Genomic DNA, 18,051 nt, shown 5'->3' with positions numbered 1-18,051 from the left:
GCTGTGGCTCCTGCCTTCCACGCCCTGTGCTGGCCGCCATGCTGCTGCCGAGCCTCTGTGCCAGAGACGCCTCCTCCTCCGATGACGAGCTGCCTTCAACCAACTGTGCTGATGGTGGCACATAGGGACGATCCAGCACCTCATCATCATCCCTAAACATCTCCTCTGAGCCCCCAAACAACTCTTCTGCCCCAACATCCCCTGCATCAGGCCCCTCCTCCTTCACTTCAAACCCCTCCTCCTCCTCCTTGCATGTCCCCATCATCTCCTCCTCAAACTCGGCAACCACATCCCTCAAAGCGCTCGCGGTCCCTGGGGTGAAGAGCAAGCTCAGTGAGGGCAGGCTGGTCGCTGGGGTCGACATGACCTCAAGCATTGCTGGAGGCCAGCTGCGGACCGGAGTGCTGGTGGTAGCACTGGTCTTGCTGGCGCTGAAGGTCTGGCTGGAAACGGTGGCTTGCTGCTCCGCCATCATTTCCACGACAGCCTGTGCCTGACTCTCCGCAATGGGCCGGGGACGACGACCCATGGCAAAGATGGGCACAACATGCTGCTGCTGTGCCTCTGATCCCTCCTCCACAACTCTGCGGTCAGTGTCTGGCGGCGGACTAGTCACAAACCTGCCGGCAGTGGTGGCTGCAATGGCGCTGCCTCTCCTGGTGGTGCCTCTACCACTTCCAGTCATTGTACAATTATACAAATTCAATAAGAAAAACAAAAAAAATATATGTGTAGAAAGGACGGGAAAGGGTGTAAACTTTAATAAAGAGTCTGGGTTGGTGGTGACTGGTGAGTGACAACAAAAAATGAAAGTTTTTCTTTTTAAATAGTAGTAGTAACAGTAGTGTAGTCTACAGTAGTCGATAACTAACTCGTGTGACAGACAGTGACAATAAAAGTCTGTCGCACACGGGCACAATCAATAGGGTCAGACAGAAGACAGTCACAGATCACAACAGATGTAAAGTAAATATTACACAGTAGTAGTGAAGCCTGCGGCACTAAATAAATTCACAGACTATAGCAGTACAAATTAAGTAAAGTACTACGTAGGTAACAACTACTACTAACTATAATCCCTAGTAGTAGTGTAGTAGTCGATAGCTAATGCGTGTGACAGACAGTGACAATAAAAGTCTGTCACACACGGACGCAATCAATAGGGTCGGGCAGATGACAGTCACAGATCACAACAGATGCTGGCCTGGCCTGTGAAGTAACTATTACACAGTAGTGAAGCCTGCGGCACTAAATAAACTCACAGACTATAGCAGTACAAATTAAGTAAAGTACTACGTAGGTAACAACTACTACTAAATATAATCCCTACTATAGTAGTAGTGTTGTAGTCGATAACTAACTTGTGTGGCAGACAGGGAGTGACTATAAAAGTCTGTCACACACACACGCACGCAATCAATAGGGTCGGGCAGATGACAGTCACAGATCACAACAGATGCTGGCCTGTAAAGTAACTAACACAGTACTGAAGCTAAATAAACTCACAGACTAACAGTACAAATTAAGTAAACTAGTACTAGTACACAACTAACTATAATCCCTAACCTACCTAAGCTAGTAGGCTAAGGCTACCTATGCTAGCAGGCCCTAGCCTGCACACAGACCTAACACTAGCCTAGCACAGTATATACAGTATACACTAGCTGCTGACTGAAAACTAAAACAATCAAATGACTATCTATCAATAAATAGGTACAATAAATGTGTTGGAAATGTGTGTAGGAGGTAAAACGCTGTGTTAAACAGTGAAAAAGCACTTACTCAGACGAACAGCAGCACTGGAGATGCTCTCAATACCACAGAGTCACAAGCAAGGACGTGCTCCCTAAGATGGCCACCACCTTATATATAGGAGGGAAGGACCAGGCTCCCCTCCTCTGATTGGTTGCTAGGGCCTCGGCTAGGGTCCTTCTGATTGGCCCAATGATGTCATCCCCTGGATACCGAAGCCAAATTCGTGATCACGGGTTGACACCCGTGATCACGGCCGAATTCGAGAGTGACTATTCGGGTACATTCAAATTCGGGATCGGTATCGATCTTCGAATTCGAGTTCTGGAATCATGAAAATCGACTCGTGATCACGGGTAAATTCAAATTCGAGAGCACTGGCGAGCACCCCTGCTAAGTGCTTTTGAAAAGAAACAAAACCCTGAGAATCGCCCATGAGGAGATGGGCTAGTCCAAAACCTGTTGGTTCTGTCAGATTCCTACTACCTACTGTAAGTGACAGCAGCATAGGAGAAAATTAATGTATGACTCATTTTACTCTGGAAGAAACGTACTTCTTATTTGTATGTGTTTATATGTATTTTAACCACTTCACCTGAACGGGTTTTTCCCCTTTTAAAAACAAAGCAATTTTCAACTGTCAGCGCTCCTTCCATTAATTTGCCTATAACTTTATTACTACTTATCACAACAAAATGATCTATACCTTGTGTGCTTAACCTAAAGACTCCCCTGGTGGTGCCTGATCCTTAGACCCTCCGGTGGTGCCTAACCCCAAGACCCCTCCGCCCCGGTGGTGCCTAATCCAAAAAAAAAACAATGCCTACCCCTACCCCCCCCCCCCCCCAGGGGCACCTAAACCTACCTCCACCTAAACAATAAGCCCCCCCGCCCCCCCACAAATCGTAAAGCCGCCATATGTGGTAAGCAAGATAAATTTTGACGCCTGATTAGCAGCAGTGAAAGTAAATTGTGGCATTCAATATCATCATGGGCGCTGGGGGCTTACGGAAATGTTAAAGTTAACGCCACAATTAACAATTCCGCACAACCTCGGTGCCCACAATGCCATCGGGCAACGAAATTTACTTTTACTGATGCTAATCAGGTGCCTCCGAGCATGGAAATTTACCTTGCTTGCTGCATATTGCGCCGAATATATAAGCCACGATTGCACCAAAGAAGGTAAACTTTGGAGCAGTGAGGCACCCAATAGAGGGCGTCGGCATGCGCCCAACTTTTTTTTTTTTCGCGGCTTTTACAATAGGCGCCTATAGGGGCACCGTTTTTTCTGTAAGGGCTCCTGCAACCTTTTTTCTGGTTTCACTGCTAGACACTCTAGAAATAATTTATGCAAGTTTATTGATTTTTCTAAACTTCAGCAGAGTTTTCTAATGCCGGCTCTTAGCACTTCATGCCCACCGGACCATTTACAAGTTTCCGGGTCAGTGAGGGAAATCTCTCCGAGGGTGTAAGAAGTCGTTCTCATGGCAGACACGCTCATTGTGACAGGTGGAAAAGGCAGGAAGCCTCTAAGCTTCTCTTACAAATTAATATCTTCCCTCTGACAAAGTGCTTTGCATCGCTAATCAGACAGAGCCGGGCATAATTCACAGTGACCTTTCTTCTGCGTAACTGCAGATGTCTTCTGGATATTCTGTTGTGTTTACTAACAACCAGAATGTGAAATATTAAAGCAAACTTACTCTACAGTGTAGAAAAATGTAACTACCGTATATTCTGAAATCTAAGCCAAAATTGTGGGACCAAAAAAGTGTCCCAAAAGTTTTTTTAGGGGGCTTATATTCGAGTCAGGTCATGGGACACATACAGGACACACATAGGAAACGTGCACTATATCTATACTTACCTCTCCTCATTTCAGGTGGTAGTTTTCTCTCTTCCGGGCAGCTCTTCACTTGCTAGAGATCCAGGTTTCAGTGTCTTCTTGTATCGGGCAGCTACTTCCTGTTTCACTAAACAGTATTCAACACTAGAGGTCAACAGTGAGTACAGAACAGCAAGGTTGACAGGAAGTTAGTTGCCCAGATACAAGAAGACACTGAAGCCTTCTTGGTTTTCTAGCAAGTAAAGAGCTGCATGGCAGATGGGAAGATGGCTGCCTGGAACAAGGAGAGGTAATTATATGTACGCAAGCTCTCTGCTTCACTTACACCTTGCATTACATACATTCACTGTGCCTTACATACAGTACATACACTCTGCTGAACATTCATACACTCTACTGAACATGGATACCCTCCACTGAACATACATACTGAAACATACATGCTGAACATACATGCTGAACATATATACTCTCTGCTGAACATTCATATTCTCTACTGAACATGCATACCCTCCACTGAATATACATACTGAACATACATGCTGAACATATATACAGTGTATTGAACATACATGTACTGGACATCACATACATACACTCTGCTGAACATACATACACTCTGCTGAACATACATACACTCTACTGAACATACGTACCCTTTGCTGAGCATAGATACACTCTACTGAACACATACATACACTCTGCTGAGCATACATACACTCTACTGAACATACATACACTCTGCTGAGCATACATACACTCTACTGAACACATACATACACTCTGCTGAGCATACATACACTCTACTGAACACATACATACACTCTGCTGAGCATACATACACTCTACTGAACATACATACACTCTACTGAACATACATACACTCTGCTGAACATACATACACTCTACTGAACACATACATACACTCTGCTGAGCATACATACACTCTACTGAACATACATACACTCTGCTGAGCATACATACACTCTACTGAACATACGTACACTCTGCTGAGCATACATACACTCTACTGAACATACATACACTCTGCTGAGCATACATACACTTTACTGAACATACATACTGTAGACTCTGCTGAACTAGAGTGACCAGACATCCCGGATTGCCCATGACGCGTCCCGGATTCGGGGTCCGCTGTCCCAGGCTGCATGAGGTCCCGGGAAACGTCCCGCTTTTAGCAGCGGGACGTCCCGGCCTCGGGACTCTGGTCACTGTATTGCATGAACTGGCTGCGGCGTCTATAGATGCTGTACCAGTTCATTTCCCGCAGCCCCGCTCCAGCCTCATTAGTGACTGTCTTCCGGTGTTCCGACACCGGCAGGCGAGCAGGGCTACGGCAAGATGGCTGCCGAAGCCCTGTACTGGAGATTATTTGTGTCTCCAGTACAGGGCTTCGGGCGCCATCTTGCCGTAGCCCTGCTCTACCTGTCAGCGCGGGAGACTGCAGGAGGAGCAAGACGGTCTTAGGAGCAGCGCGCCAGAGGAGATTTCTGCCAGGTGAGTAAATGCTTTTTTTTCCAGGTCAACTGTGCCCCCATTGCGTTTATTTTCTAGTGAAATGTTTGCCCACAATGCGTTTATTTTGTGCTGACATGTTTGCCCACAGTGTGTTTATTTTGTGCTGACATGTTTGCCCGCAGTGCGTTTATTTTGTGCTGACATGTTTGCCCGCAGTGCGTTTATTTTGTGCTGACATGTTGCCCGCAATGCGTTTATTTTGTACTGACATGTTGCCCACAATGCGTTTATTTTGTGCTGACATGTTGCCCACAATGCGTTTATTTTGTGCTGACATGTTGCCCACAATGCGTTTATTTTGTGCTGACATGTTGCCCATTGCGTTTATTTTGTGCTGATATGTTGCGCACAGTGTGTTTATTTTGTGCTGACATGTTTGCCCGCAGTGCGTTTATTTTGTGCTGACATGTTTGCCCGCAGTGTGTTTATTTTGTGCTGACATGTTTGCCCGCAGTGCGTTTATTTTGTGCTGACATGTTTGCCCGCAGTGCGTTTATTTTGTGCTGACATGTTGCCCATTGCGTTTATTTTGTGCTGACATGTTGCCCGCAGTGCGTTTATTTTGTGCTGACATATTTGCCCGCAGTGTGTTTATTTTGTGCTGACATGTTGCCCACAGTGTGTTTATTTTGTGCTGACATGTTTGCCCGCAGTGCGTTTATTTTGTGCTGACATGTTTGCCCGCAGTGCGTTTATTTTGTGCTGACATGTTTGCCCGCAGTGCGTTTATTTTGTACTGACGTTGCCCACAGTGCGTTAATTTGTGCTGACATGTTTGCCCGCAGTGCGTTTATTTTGTGCTGACATGTTTGCCCGCAATGCGTTTATTTTGTGCTGACATGTTACCCACAATGCGTTTATTTTGTGCTGACATGTTTGCCCGCAATGCGTTTATTTTGTGCTGACATGTTGCCCATTGCGTTTATTTTGTGCTGACATGTTGCCCACAGTGCGTTTATTTTGTGCTGACAGGTTTGCCCACAGTGTGTTTTTTTTGTGCTGACATGTTGCCCGCAGTGCGTTTATTTTGTGCTGACATGTTTGCCCGCAGTGTGTTTATTTTGTGCTGACATGTTTGCCCGCAGTGCGTTTATTTTGTGCTGACATGTTTGCTCGCAGTTGTAATGATCCGCTCAGCTGGATGCACTGGCAGACAGCTGTTTGACCATTTCTCTAGTCTGTGAGCTGCAGGTCTCTGCAAGAGAGACCTGTCTTTCCATTACAAGTTTCTGGTCTGTTCTGCTGCTGAGAAATTTGCATACACTCGTTATGCAAATCCCCTACTTGCCTCCTTCGATGACTGGCAGTATAAAGAGCTATGTTTCCCAGAGTCCTTGGCTGGTCATAAGGGTTAGTCCTGTGAAACACTCTTGGAGTGTCAGCCTTGCTCTTTGTTTGAAGATTAGCCTAGAGTATTCCTGGGACTGCACTAGGCAGATTCCCTAGTGCAGTTAGGATTGCATATCTGTTTTGTCTGTTGCGATTGTTCTGTCCCAGCGGTGGTCGACAGGAAGTCGTTCTGATCTTTGTTCTTGGAGTATAGCTGGAGCAGCGGTTGCTACCAGCTATCTCCTCTATCTGTCTTGCCTGGATCGCACTCGCCTAGCGCTAGTGCTGTGGATCCGTCTGATCTCCATCTCTCTTGCTGTTATCTCTCACTTATTCCTGTTTTCGTGTATCTGTCTTGTTTGCTACGAACGCTTGCTGGAGGCTTGGTGAGGTAACCGTTAAGCAAGCGCTCGCGTCCTCTGTTTCATGTTTGTCTGTCGGTGGTTAGTTAGACGTGCTTGTCTCTGTTGTGCTTATCACGCGGGGACCGCGCATAAACACGTGCACTGTTGCGAATGAGTGCGGTGTTCGCGTTTAGTTAGCGTTTGTTATTTTCCTTATCTTCTCATTGTATGATTTGCTGTGCCTTTGCTACTCTCATGCTCTGCCTTGCTGTAGCCTTGTGTCACCTCTGGCAATCGCCTCTCTCGCGATTGCGTTCCTACTTCATATCTGCTGTTGTGTATGCACCGTCGCGGGTTGGCGACTAGTTTGGTGCACACACATACAATCTGTCCCTTTGCTCAATCTCATTCGCAATCGCTTCTCAGGCGATTGCGTTCTCACTCAGTTTCCTTTGTTGTGTGTCCGCCATCGCAGGTTGGCGGCTAGATTGGTGGACATACATACATTCCTCATCTACGTTTATTCGGTCTTGTGTCGCTGTTAGCAACCGCCATCTCCGGCGATTGCCTTCTCACTTTATCTTCCTGGTTGTGTGTTCATCGTCGCAGGGTGGCGAATAGTTTGGTGAACACACATACCCTCTGTCGCTTTGATCTCTCTCTTTCAGGGCTATCTTGCCCTGCGTTTCTTCTCTTCATGCAATTCCTGTCTGGCGTGTGTGGCAGGTCAGAGGAGCTGTTCCTCTGCACTCCACAGCTCCACCTGCCGACAGGAATTTCCCTCTACAGGTTCATTGCACCTTTTGCTGGGTTCCCTCAAATTATACGCTTGTGGAGGATTTCCGCAGTGTCAGCGCACGCCTTGTGCGCTGATCACGGAGAGAATTCCACAATCGTTACAGCAGTGCGTTTATTTTGTACTGACGTTGCCCACAGTGCGTTTATTTTGTGCTGACATGTTTGCCCGCAGTGCATTTATTTTGTGCTGACATGTTTGCCCGCAGTGCGTTTATTTTGTACTGACGTTGCCCGCAGTGCGTTTATTTTGTGCTGACATGTTTGTCCGCAGTGTGTTTATTTTGTGTTGACATGTTGCCCACAATGCGTTTATTTTCTACTGACATGTTGCCCACAATGTGTATATTTTGTGCTGACATGTTGCCCACAATGCGTTTATTTTCTACTGACATGTTGCCCACAATGTGTATATTTTGTGCTGACATGTTGCCCACAATGCGTTTATTTTGTGCTGGCATGTTGCCAACAATGCATTTATTTTGTGCTGACATGTTGCCCACAATGCGTTTATTTTGTACTGACATGTTGCCCACAATGCGTTTATTTTGTGCTGACATGTTGCCCACAATGCGTTTATTTTGTGCTGACATGTTGCCCATTGCGTTTATTTTGTGCTGATATGTTGCCCACAGTGTGTTTATTTTGTGCTGACATGTTTGCCCGCAGTGCGTTTATTTTGTGCTGACATGTTTGCCCGCAGTGCGTTTATTTTGTGCTGACATGTTTGCCCGCAGTGCGTTTATTTTGTGCTGATATGTTGCCCACAGTGCGTTTATTTTGTGCTGACATGTTTGCCCGCAGTGCGTTTATTTTGTGCTGACATGTTGCCCACAATGCGTTTATTTTGTGCTGACATGTTGCCCATTGCGTTTATTTTGTGCTGACATGTTGCCCATTGCGTTTATTTTGTGCTGACATGTTGCCCACAGTGCGTTTATTTTGTGCTGACATGTTTGCCCGCAGTGCGTTTATTTTGTGCTGACATGTTTGCCCGCAGTGCGTTTATTTTGTGCTGACATGTTGCCCACAGTGCGTTTATTTTGTGCTGACATGTTTGCCCGCAGTGCGTTTATTTTTCACTGACATGTTGCCCACAATGCGTTTATTTTGTGCTGACATGTTTGCCCGCAGTGTGTTTATTTTGTGCTGACATGTTGCCCACAGTGCGTTTATTTTGTGCTGACATGTTACCCGCAGTGTGTTTATTTTGTGCTCACATGTTTGCCCGCAGTGCGTTTATTTTGTACTGACGTTGGCCACACTGCATTTATTTTGTGCTGACATGTTTGCCCGCAGTGCGTTTATTTTGTGATGACATGTTTGCCCGCAGTGTGTTTATTTTGTACTGACGTTGCCCACAGCGCGTTTATTTTGTGCTGACATGTTTGTCCGCAGTGTGTTTATTTTGTGTTGACATGTTGCCCACAATGCGTTTATTTTGTACTGACATGTTGCCCATAATGTGTTTATTTTGTGCTGACATGTTGCCCACAATGCGTTTATTTTGTGCTGGCATGTTGCCAACAATGCGTTTATTTTGTGCTGACATGCTGCCCACAATGCGTTTATTTTGTGCTGACAAGTTGCCCATTGTGTTTATTTTGTGCTGACATGTTGCCCACAGTGCGTTTATTTTGTGCTGACATGTTTGCCCGCAGTGCGTTTATTTTGTGCTGACATGTTTGCCCGCAGTGCGTTTATTTTGTGCTGACATGTTGCCCGCAGTGCGTTTATTTTGTGCTGACATGTTTGCCCGCAGTGCGTTTATTTTGTACTGACGTTGCCCACAGTGCGTTTATTTTGTGCTGACATGTTTGCTCACAGTGCGTTTATTTTGTGTTGACATGTCTGCCCGCAGTGCGTTTTTTTTGGACTGACATGTTGCCCACAATGCGTTTATTTTGTGCTGACATGTTGCCCACAATGCGTTTATTTTGTGCTGATATGTTGCCCATTGCATTTATTTTGTGCTGAAATTTTGCCCACATTGCGTTTATTTTCTTAGATAAATTTTTAAATTTTAAATAGCATCACACAGTTTCTGCACACCCATGATGCGAAACCTCGTCTGACCACATCATGGCGTAAACACTGCTCTCTTATGCCTCGCTGTTACATCATTATGTTAGCTCCTGTCATACAATGTCATGGCCACACCCCTATTTTTCGGCGTTGCGGCAATGGAATGCAAAAATTGTATTGTGTGTGACCATCCTAAGATTTTGACTCTCCTTCCAATCAACTTACAGATCCAATATCATTTGGAAGATTGATCACAACAAACGTGTGTGTGACAATCAGCATTTCTGATCAGAAATACACTTGATGCATGTGATCAATTTTGTTGCCCACAGCACAACTAGTGTGCTTAGGGTCAAGATATTCCAATGTGTCCAATCACGTCAGGGCCAGAAAATAAGTTGTTGTTGAGCTGGATAGATCATTAACCCCTTCAGTACAAGCGGTCTCTGGCCCCTTAAAGAGAACCTGAACTGAAAATAAAAAGTCAAAATAACCATACACAGGTCATACTTACTCCCTGTGTACTCTACTCCTAAACCTCTTTCTCCTCTCCTGCGTCCTGTTTGTCCACTGTGATCAATGGAATTCTCTGTCCTCCATTTTTAAAAATGGCCATTACCCCATAACAGCTTCCTGGTCAGGACACTGTTGAATAGCGATGGCCCGAACGGTTCCCGGCAAACTTCCGAGGTTCGCGATCGCAGAGAACCGCAAACTTTTCCGGAAGTTCGGTTCGCCTCCATAGTGCATCATGAGGGTCAACTTTGACCCTCTACATCACAGTCAGCAGGCACATTGTAGCCAATCAGGCTACACTCCCTCCTGGAACCCCCCCCCCCCCCCACCTTATAAAAGGCAGGCAGCGTCAGGCTTTTCACTCACTCGTGTGCCTGCAGTAATTAGTGAAGGGATAGCTGCTGCAGACTCTCATAGGGAAAGCTTAGTTGGGCTCTTGTAGGCTTGTTAGCTTGCTCCTTGCTGATTCTTATTGCTAAAAAAGCAACCCTCAACAGCTCTTTTGAGAGCTAATCTTGTTCTTGTGATCTATTTTTTTTTCTGTGTGTCCCACTGACACTTGTGTTGCATATACAGCCTTGCTAATTCCTACTGTGTGTGCCACTGCCAGGCCCAGCACATTCAGTGACTAATACCTGTGTGTGTGACAGGTGCACATTGTAATACCCACTGCATGTACCTACCTGTTGTTCACTGTGCACCCACCCACCTACGTGAGTGCACGCAGTGTCTGGACCGGAATCGAACCCTGATTCCCCGGCCATTACCCGCGGTCACAATGCTACTGAGAAAGTACCTTAGAAAGTTTCACACAGTTGAATGAATGGCAGACTTTCCCTCCATAATACATTCTTGGCAAATGCTTTCGATTTGGTTCGGCTTGCGCTGGGTCAAGGGTCCATCTGACCACAGATGCCTGGTCTGCAAAGCACGGTCAGGGCAGGTACATTACTTATTCAGAAAATGGGTCCTCACTTGGATGTGTGGTGGTGGTAGCCACTTCTCAGGCTCCCCCTCCGGACCGGAATCGAACCCTGATTCCCCAGCCATTACTCGTGGTCACTCACAATGGCAGACTTGCCCTCCATAACAGATTCTCATTGCCTGTACTGAACAGCAAGCAGAACAAGTATTTAAAAAATAGATGTAAGCTTTAACAATGGTATTATTTTAAATAATTTTACTCACTTCAGGTTCCCTTTAACCTTCTTGGTGGTAACCCCGAGCTGAGCTCGGGATAAGCCGCCGCGGAGGATTTCTCAGGCCCTGCTGGGACAATATTCATAATTTTTTTTAGTACACACAAAGTGCTTGCTGCGTGTTCGGGTCGATCGTCGCCGATGCGCCGCTACCCGCCACGATACAGGCTCTCCCCCCCCCCCGCATACCCCTTGCGCAGCATGGCCAATCGCCGCCAGGCTGTGCTATGGGGTGGATCGGGACTCCCTGTGACGTCACGACATCGATGACGACACTCTGTTCATCACCATGGCGACGGGGGAAGCCCTGAAGGAAATCCCGTTTAGAACGGGATTTCCGGATGGGCTTGATCGCCGGCGGCGATCAGAGTGGTGGGAGGAAGGCCGCAGGGAGGGGGGAATCATGTAGCTAGTGCTAGGCTAGCTACGTGCTAAAAAAAATAAAGCTTAAAAAACCCTCCCGCGGCCGCGCAGCCGCAGAACAATTGACCGCCAGGAGGGTTAAGGACCAAAGACCGCTGGTACCAGAAACTGGCACATACTGACGAGCAGCCACACTGAATTGCTGCTACCGCTGTTCACGTCGCTCACCTGTTGCCTCAGGCCACCCATTCTGCCGTCTCTATGACGGGAGAGCTCTGTGAGCCGGTCAGGAGCCGAATTAATTGCCTATGACCCTGTGATCAATGTGAGCCAATGAGATTTGCTCACATTGATGACAGGGTCAGGAGCCAATGAAATCGGCACCTGACCAGCTCACGGCTCCTGACCAGCTCATATTGACAGCAGGGTGAGTAAGGTGTGGCGGGTAGAGAGCAATGAGATCGGCGGGAGCGGCGAGAATAACAACCTTTAAACAGGCCTTAGATTTCAATCACCGCAATCTGATAGTGGTTAATATAGTTTAAAAAAAAAGATTGGGATGAAATGGTGCTCTATGCAAGATAGCAGGATTTGCCTGTTGCTGATGGTCATCTCACATTTTTATTAGTAAGATTTGGTGGGGGTTAACATCCAGCAGTACCCTAGACTGCTATGAATTTTTACAAGGATATAAAATCAAAAACAAGTAGAGCTCCGGAAACCAAGAATAGTCTTAATTTTTTTGTATTCAAAATTGCAAAAAATTTACAAGAACGGTCTTCAATCGTGAAATGTGCATCCGGTAACAATAACAGGCAAATGAGGCCCACCAATTTTTTTTAACAATAAGGCAAAGGCTTGTATTTTATTTTTAGGCGACAATATAGAATTGAAAAACAGATCACAGAGAAAAACATAGGGAACATCTGGGCAAAATAAAGCAAGAAGAAACCATCCCTAAGGGTCAGTTCACATTTGCAATAAAAACGTACCTGTTCCATACGCTTTTTGGAGCCAACAAAAATGGAGGAACAGATCTTAATGTTAAAAATATTGACCATCTTGACTTGCAAATAAAAACAGATCCGTTGGATATATTCCTGAAAACTGAACAGAAAGTACAAACGTGACACTTTTTTTCCAGAGAGCAGATCTTCCCCACGGAGGCAATGAAAGCCAATGCGAAAAAAACCCTTCTGTTCACACACAGAACTTTGCACTCAAATCATATGCCAAAGCTGTTTGCCTAAACTTCCTGCTCCACCCCTCAGCGCCATCTTTGCAGACTTCCTGTTTACAAGCAGGGCTCAAGCAGGTCTTCAAATATGCCAACCAACATTAAACGGTACATTAACATTAACTGCACGTTAACATAAAAACATAAACATGTAACACGTAAACTTGTAAAATGGTACATTAATACAAAACGATATAATGCAATTCTGGTTGAACTCGATGGACGTATGTCTTTTTTCAACCCAAATAACTATGTAAGTAATACAATATAATAATACAATACGATAACATTTGTAAAGCGCTTTTCTCCCATCAGACTCAAAGCGCATAGTTGTGTCTCAGATCAATACAGGATTGCAGGGTGGACTGTGTTATAGAGGCGATAGCCAGGTGTTCATAAATGCCAGACTGAAGAGGTGGGTTTTCAGTTTGGACTTAAATGCTTCCAGGGTTGGAGCTGCACTGATTGGGTGTGGCAGGGACTTCCAAAGTGTAGGAGCAGCATGACAGCATGCTTTGTCTCCAAAGGTTTTGTGGCAATGGCAGGGTTGGCTCGTTAACAGCCTTGTGGCAGCATTCTGTATTAATCTTTTTCAAGGGTAACTCACACAGACACCCCACAAGGCAGAAACACACCACAGGATCCAACTTCAAGCTAAACAGATTAACCCTGTCTATGTCCATAGGTTCCCCACACATACATGTCACATCTACCAGTGCATTCCCTGATGTTGTGCCACGCCATACCACACTTACACTGAAAAATCAATCTCAGGGTTAAGTCCATGTGGTGATAGTGTCCCCAACTTATACATACACATAGTTTCCATGCGACATAGCTCTCTCTTTATATTAACCTTTCTTATCCTCGTTCTTATTGATGACAGGACTTTAACTACACTGCCCTTGAAACTTCCCCCATGAAATTGATGATAGTGTTCTCTTAGGGGCCCTTTGTTATAATTTTTACTTTGGACATTAGACATGCGTTCAAGTGAAGAAGGAGTCATCACTGCTGAACCTTCGCCTCCTTCTGCAACCCCCCCCCTCCCCCCCCCTCCCCCCCCCCGTCCCCTCCCCTCCCCATGTCTCCTTAGGGGTGACAGATGATTGCCAAGTGCGACTGGTGGCACCGTAGTATGGAAGCCTCAGCTCTTGGATTTCGGACATTATGCCCCACAACCTTTCAGAACCTGTATGAGCCAAAACCAACTCCATGTACTATCCCCCCCTCCCCCCCCCCCCCCCCCCCCCGTTTGTACTTGCTGGAATAAATGCTTGCTGGAATAAAACGCCCCAGTTTTATATTCCTTCTTATGTCTAGCATCCCAAAAGGTTTTAATTTTATGTACATACGGACATACCTTGCATCTCCAACACCTATGCATGCCTTTCGGGGGTGAAACAGCCAACAACCAATTTTTCCCATCTTTACATTCCTTCGTATTTTGAAATTCAGAGGACACTAAATGGTCTCTCAGATTTTTGGCCCTCCTTGCTGTCATCAGGGGACAAGGACCCACAATTTCAGCAATATCTGCAGATGCCATTCAAATTGGCCAGGCTCTAGTTAAGCTATCTCGCAGGGCATTCCAATGAGACCCATACTGTGTAATTATCCTTTCCCTATTGGTGGTGTCCGACCCATCCCCTCTATTCGAGGCAAGGAGGGTTTCTCAATCTCGATCCCTCGCCATTCTTAGGCATTTTCTAAGCACCCTATGTGGGTACCCCCGATCTCTCAACCGTGTGTACAATTCACGGGACTCCCTCTCAAATTCCTCTTCTTGTGAGGAGTTCCTCCTTTAACGGAGGACCTGTCCATGCTGTGGTTGTCCTTGGAAGGTTTTGGTGCGCCATATCAATTGTTATGTACAGAGTGCTTGGTGCGGGCCCCATTGTAAAACTTGCACTGAGACTCCTTAGCTATGCCACTGTGTATGAAAATAAGCAGCTTTGATTGTATGCAACTACCCTAGTGCAAGTGACTTACTATGTAGCAAGGCGTGCAAAACTACCTCTGTACAGTAGCATAGCTAAGGAGCTATGGGCCCCAGTGTGAGTTTTACATTGCCCCCCCCCCCCCCCCCCGAGCACTCTAAACATACAATTGATACAGCGCACCAAAACCTGCCAAGGAAGGACATCCACAGTGTCAGAGGTGGGGATCAGTTTGTTAGCTATCACTACTATTCAAAGCATCTATAGAAGTGATTATATTACAAGCACAGGACCAACAAAGAGCTAATACTGTGGTTGCGGGAGGGCCCTATGTGGCCCCTCTGGCCCAAAAGCCCTGGTGCAGTTGAGACCTCTGCAACCCGAGACAGACCCGGGATACATAGGCATGTCATGAGGCAGAGAACATGCCTCTGTGTCTCCCCCCCCACACACACACACACACACACCACATCAGGTTCCCTTTAAGCTCATTCATGCTTCTGCGTTCTTCAGCCGCTTAGTATGACGTCACCGAGCATTCCCTGAAAGCGGCCACATATCAGCTAAAGGGTGTTGGGGCGGATATAACACTTCCACAAACCAGTCTGCTTCAAAAGACGTCTCCTCTCTGTCGCTGAAATGAACAGACCGTTGACCTTTCAGGTCCATTAGTGTGACTAATTGCATCTGCTGCCCCATTTGCACTTCTACCCACAATTCCTGTTTTTCTGTGGCTTATTTCTTTTTTTCTATTACAAGGTCACCTCTGTAAACATCTTGCCGGAATAGAAAAATAAAGTATAATATTAGAAAGCATTGCTCGGTAATGAAAGCAAGCACGAACCTTGTTAAGCTAATCTCATTTATTAAGTCATTAAGAAATGTTTTATCTTTGCAGGAGAAGTAAACTTATGATCTGAAGTTAATGCATCTGTACTCTGTGTCCTGAATCCTGATGTCCCAGAAACTCACTGGCAGGCGCTGTGTGAGGTTATCTGTTCTGGGTTGTGTACAGTGGCCAAGGGATCACCATAGCAACCATAGCTGTTGTTATGGGGCCCATAGCCACAGGGGGGACTGGTAGCCTCATTGGCCGGCCCCATAGCTGTGGGTAGGGGCAGGGTGGTAGCCTTATTGACCGACCACTGTTGATAAGAAGGTTCCCAGTGTGTCTCATAGAGACCAGTGCACACTAGAGGCACTAGAGGCTTGGCGGTTAGCCCGCAAAACGGTCGTGAGGCTGTGCACCCCTGGCGCCCACAGCTGCCTCCCAGTCACCCATCCATAGCAACTAAAACATAAGTATACTTTTACATCAATTATACCAAATGTGTGTTTTTTTTTTTTGTTTTTTTTTTGCATGATCTTCGTGTTGCTCACTGCACCAGCTGTATTTCCACTAGATCTCAAAGTAAACTATAGTGCCAGACTTTCATTGCTTGTTGTTTTTGCATGGACTTTGCTTTCTATAGTCTTGAGCACATAGTCTTGATTGGTTGACTGCATTGGTTGTTGCATTTGTGCTGCATTTCTGACTTTATGCAGCACAATTATCTGAATGCCTGCCTATCCTTTGTTGCTCTCATGGAGACCTGTGGCAGGCCCCTTAATGCCCAATGACTAGCAGAGCATTGAAGAACATTGACTCACCTCTCCAGGGCTCCGTAGACTATCTATCTTCCTCCTAGCATCCTCGTATCTATGACTACAGCACCCTTTATTGATGGGGATGCATGGAGAAGGTAGATTGTCCATTGAGCCCAGAGAGTAACTGCTCTCCAACGCTTTGCTTGCTGCTTTACATAAGGGGAGGAACTAATAATAAATAACAATAATAATAATCTTAACATTTGTATAGCGCTTTTATCCTGTTGGACTCAAAGCGCTCAGGAGCTGCAGCCACTGTCACGTGCTCAAGGGGCCACCCTGCAGTGTTAGGAATTAGGAAAGTCTTGCCGGGGGTTAATCTGGCTACCTATACTGGGGACCATCTATACTGGTGGCTACCTATACTAGGAGGCTAATGTGGCTACCTATACTGAGGGCCCTACTTGCTTCCTGTATTTGGGGGCTACTTTACGCCACCTACACTGGTGGACTCATCTGGCTACCTATGCTGATAGGCTACTTCTGGCTACCATCACTGGGGGGGCACATCTGTATACCCATACTGAGGACCCATTTACTGAAGTGGTGGATGGTTGGTGGACCGCCACCTTGTCCCAACAAGGCTGCAACATCAGCAAGGACAGGGCCAGTTCTAGACAGGCACATATGAGGGGGCAGTCAGAAATGTGAAGGGGGCATCATGTTTGAGCACATTTCTTCCAGACACGGTAGTGTGGCGCGCGAAGTAAAAAGTGGACATGGTCATGATATCATGTGGGCAGGGCTAACTGTAACGTAGTTATACCAGCTAATGTAGTTACATAAAGAAAAAAAAGAAGTAAATGCACATAATGACAGACAGCCTTTCACCAGTAAATGCATGTAATGAGAGACAACGTTTCAACAGTAAATGCATGAAATGAGAGACAGCGTTTCAACAGTAAATGCATGAATTGAGAGACAGCGTTTCACCAGTAAATGCACATAAGAGACAGCGTTTCACCAGTAAATGCACATAATGACAGACAGCCTTTCACAAGCAAATGCATGTAATGAGAGACAGCGTTTCAACAGTAAATGCATGAAATGAGAGACAGCGTTTCAACAATAAATGCATGTAATGAGAGACAGCGTTTCACCAGTAAATGCACATAAGAGACAGCGTTTCACCAGCAAATGCACATAATGACAGACAGCATTTCACCAATAAATGCACATAATGACAGACAGCATTTCACCAGCAAAGGCACATAATGACAGACAGCATTTCACCAGTACATGCACATAATGACAGACAGCCAGTGTCCCCAGTATACTGTATGTAGCTACTAGCCAGGTCTATAGGTGTCCCCAGTATATGTAGCCAGGTGTATAGCTGTCCCCAGTATATGTAGCCAGGACTTACCGCGTCCCCAGTATAGCCAGGTGTATAGACGTCCCCAGGAGGGGTGGCAGTGCAGAGAAGAGGGAGCAGTGGGCACAGCGGTGGGGACGTCTCCCCCCCCCCCCTTCCCTCACCTGGGCTCCCCCTTCCTTGCTTTCCCGTCCAGATTTG

This window comes from Hyperolius riggenbachi, chromosome 4 (assembly GCF_040937935.1).
Source record: "Hyperolius riggenbachi isolate aHypRig1 chromosome 4, aHypRig1.pri, whole genome shotgun sequence".
NCBI classification, from domain to species: domain Eukaryota; kingdom Metazoa; phylum Chordata; class Amphibia; order Anura; family Hyperoliidae; genus Hyperolius; species Hyperolius riggenbachi.
Note: the sequence above shows the minus strand (reverse complement) of the source record.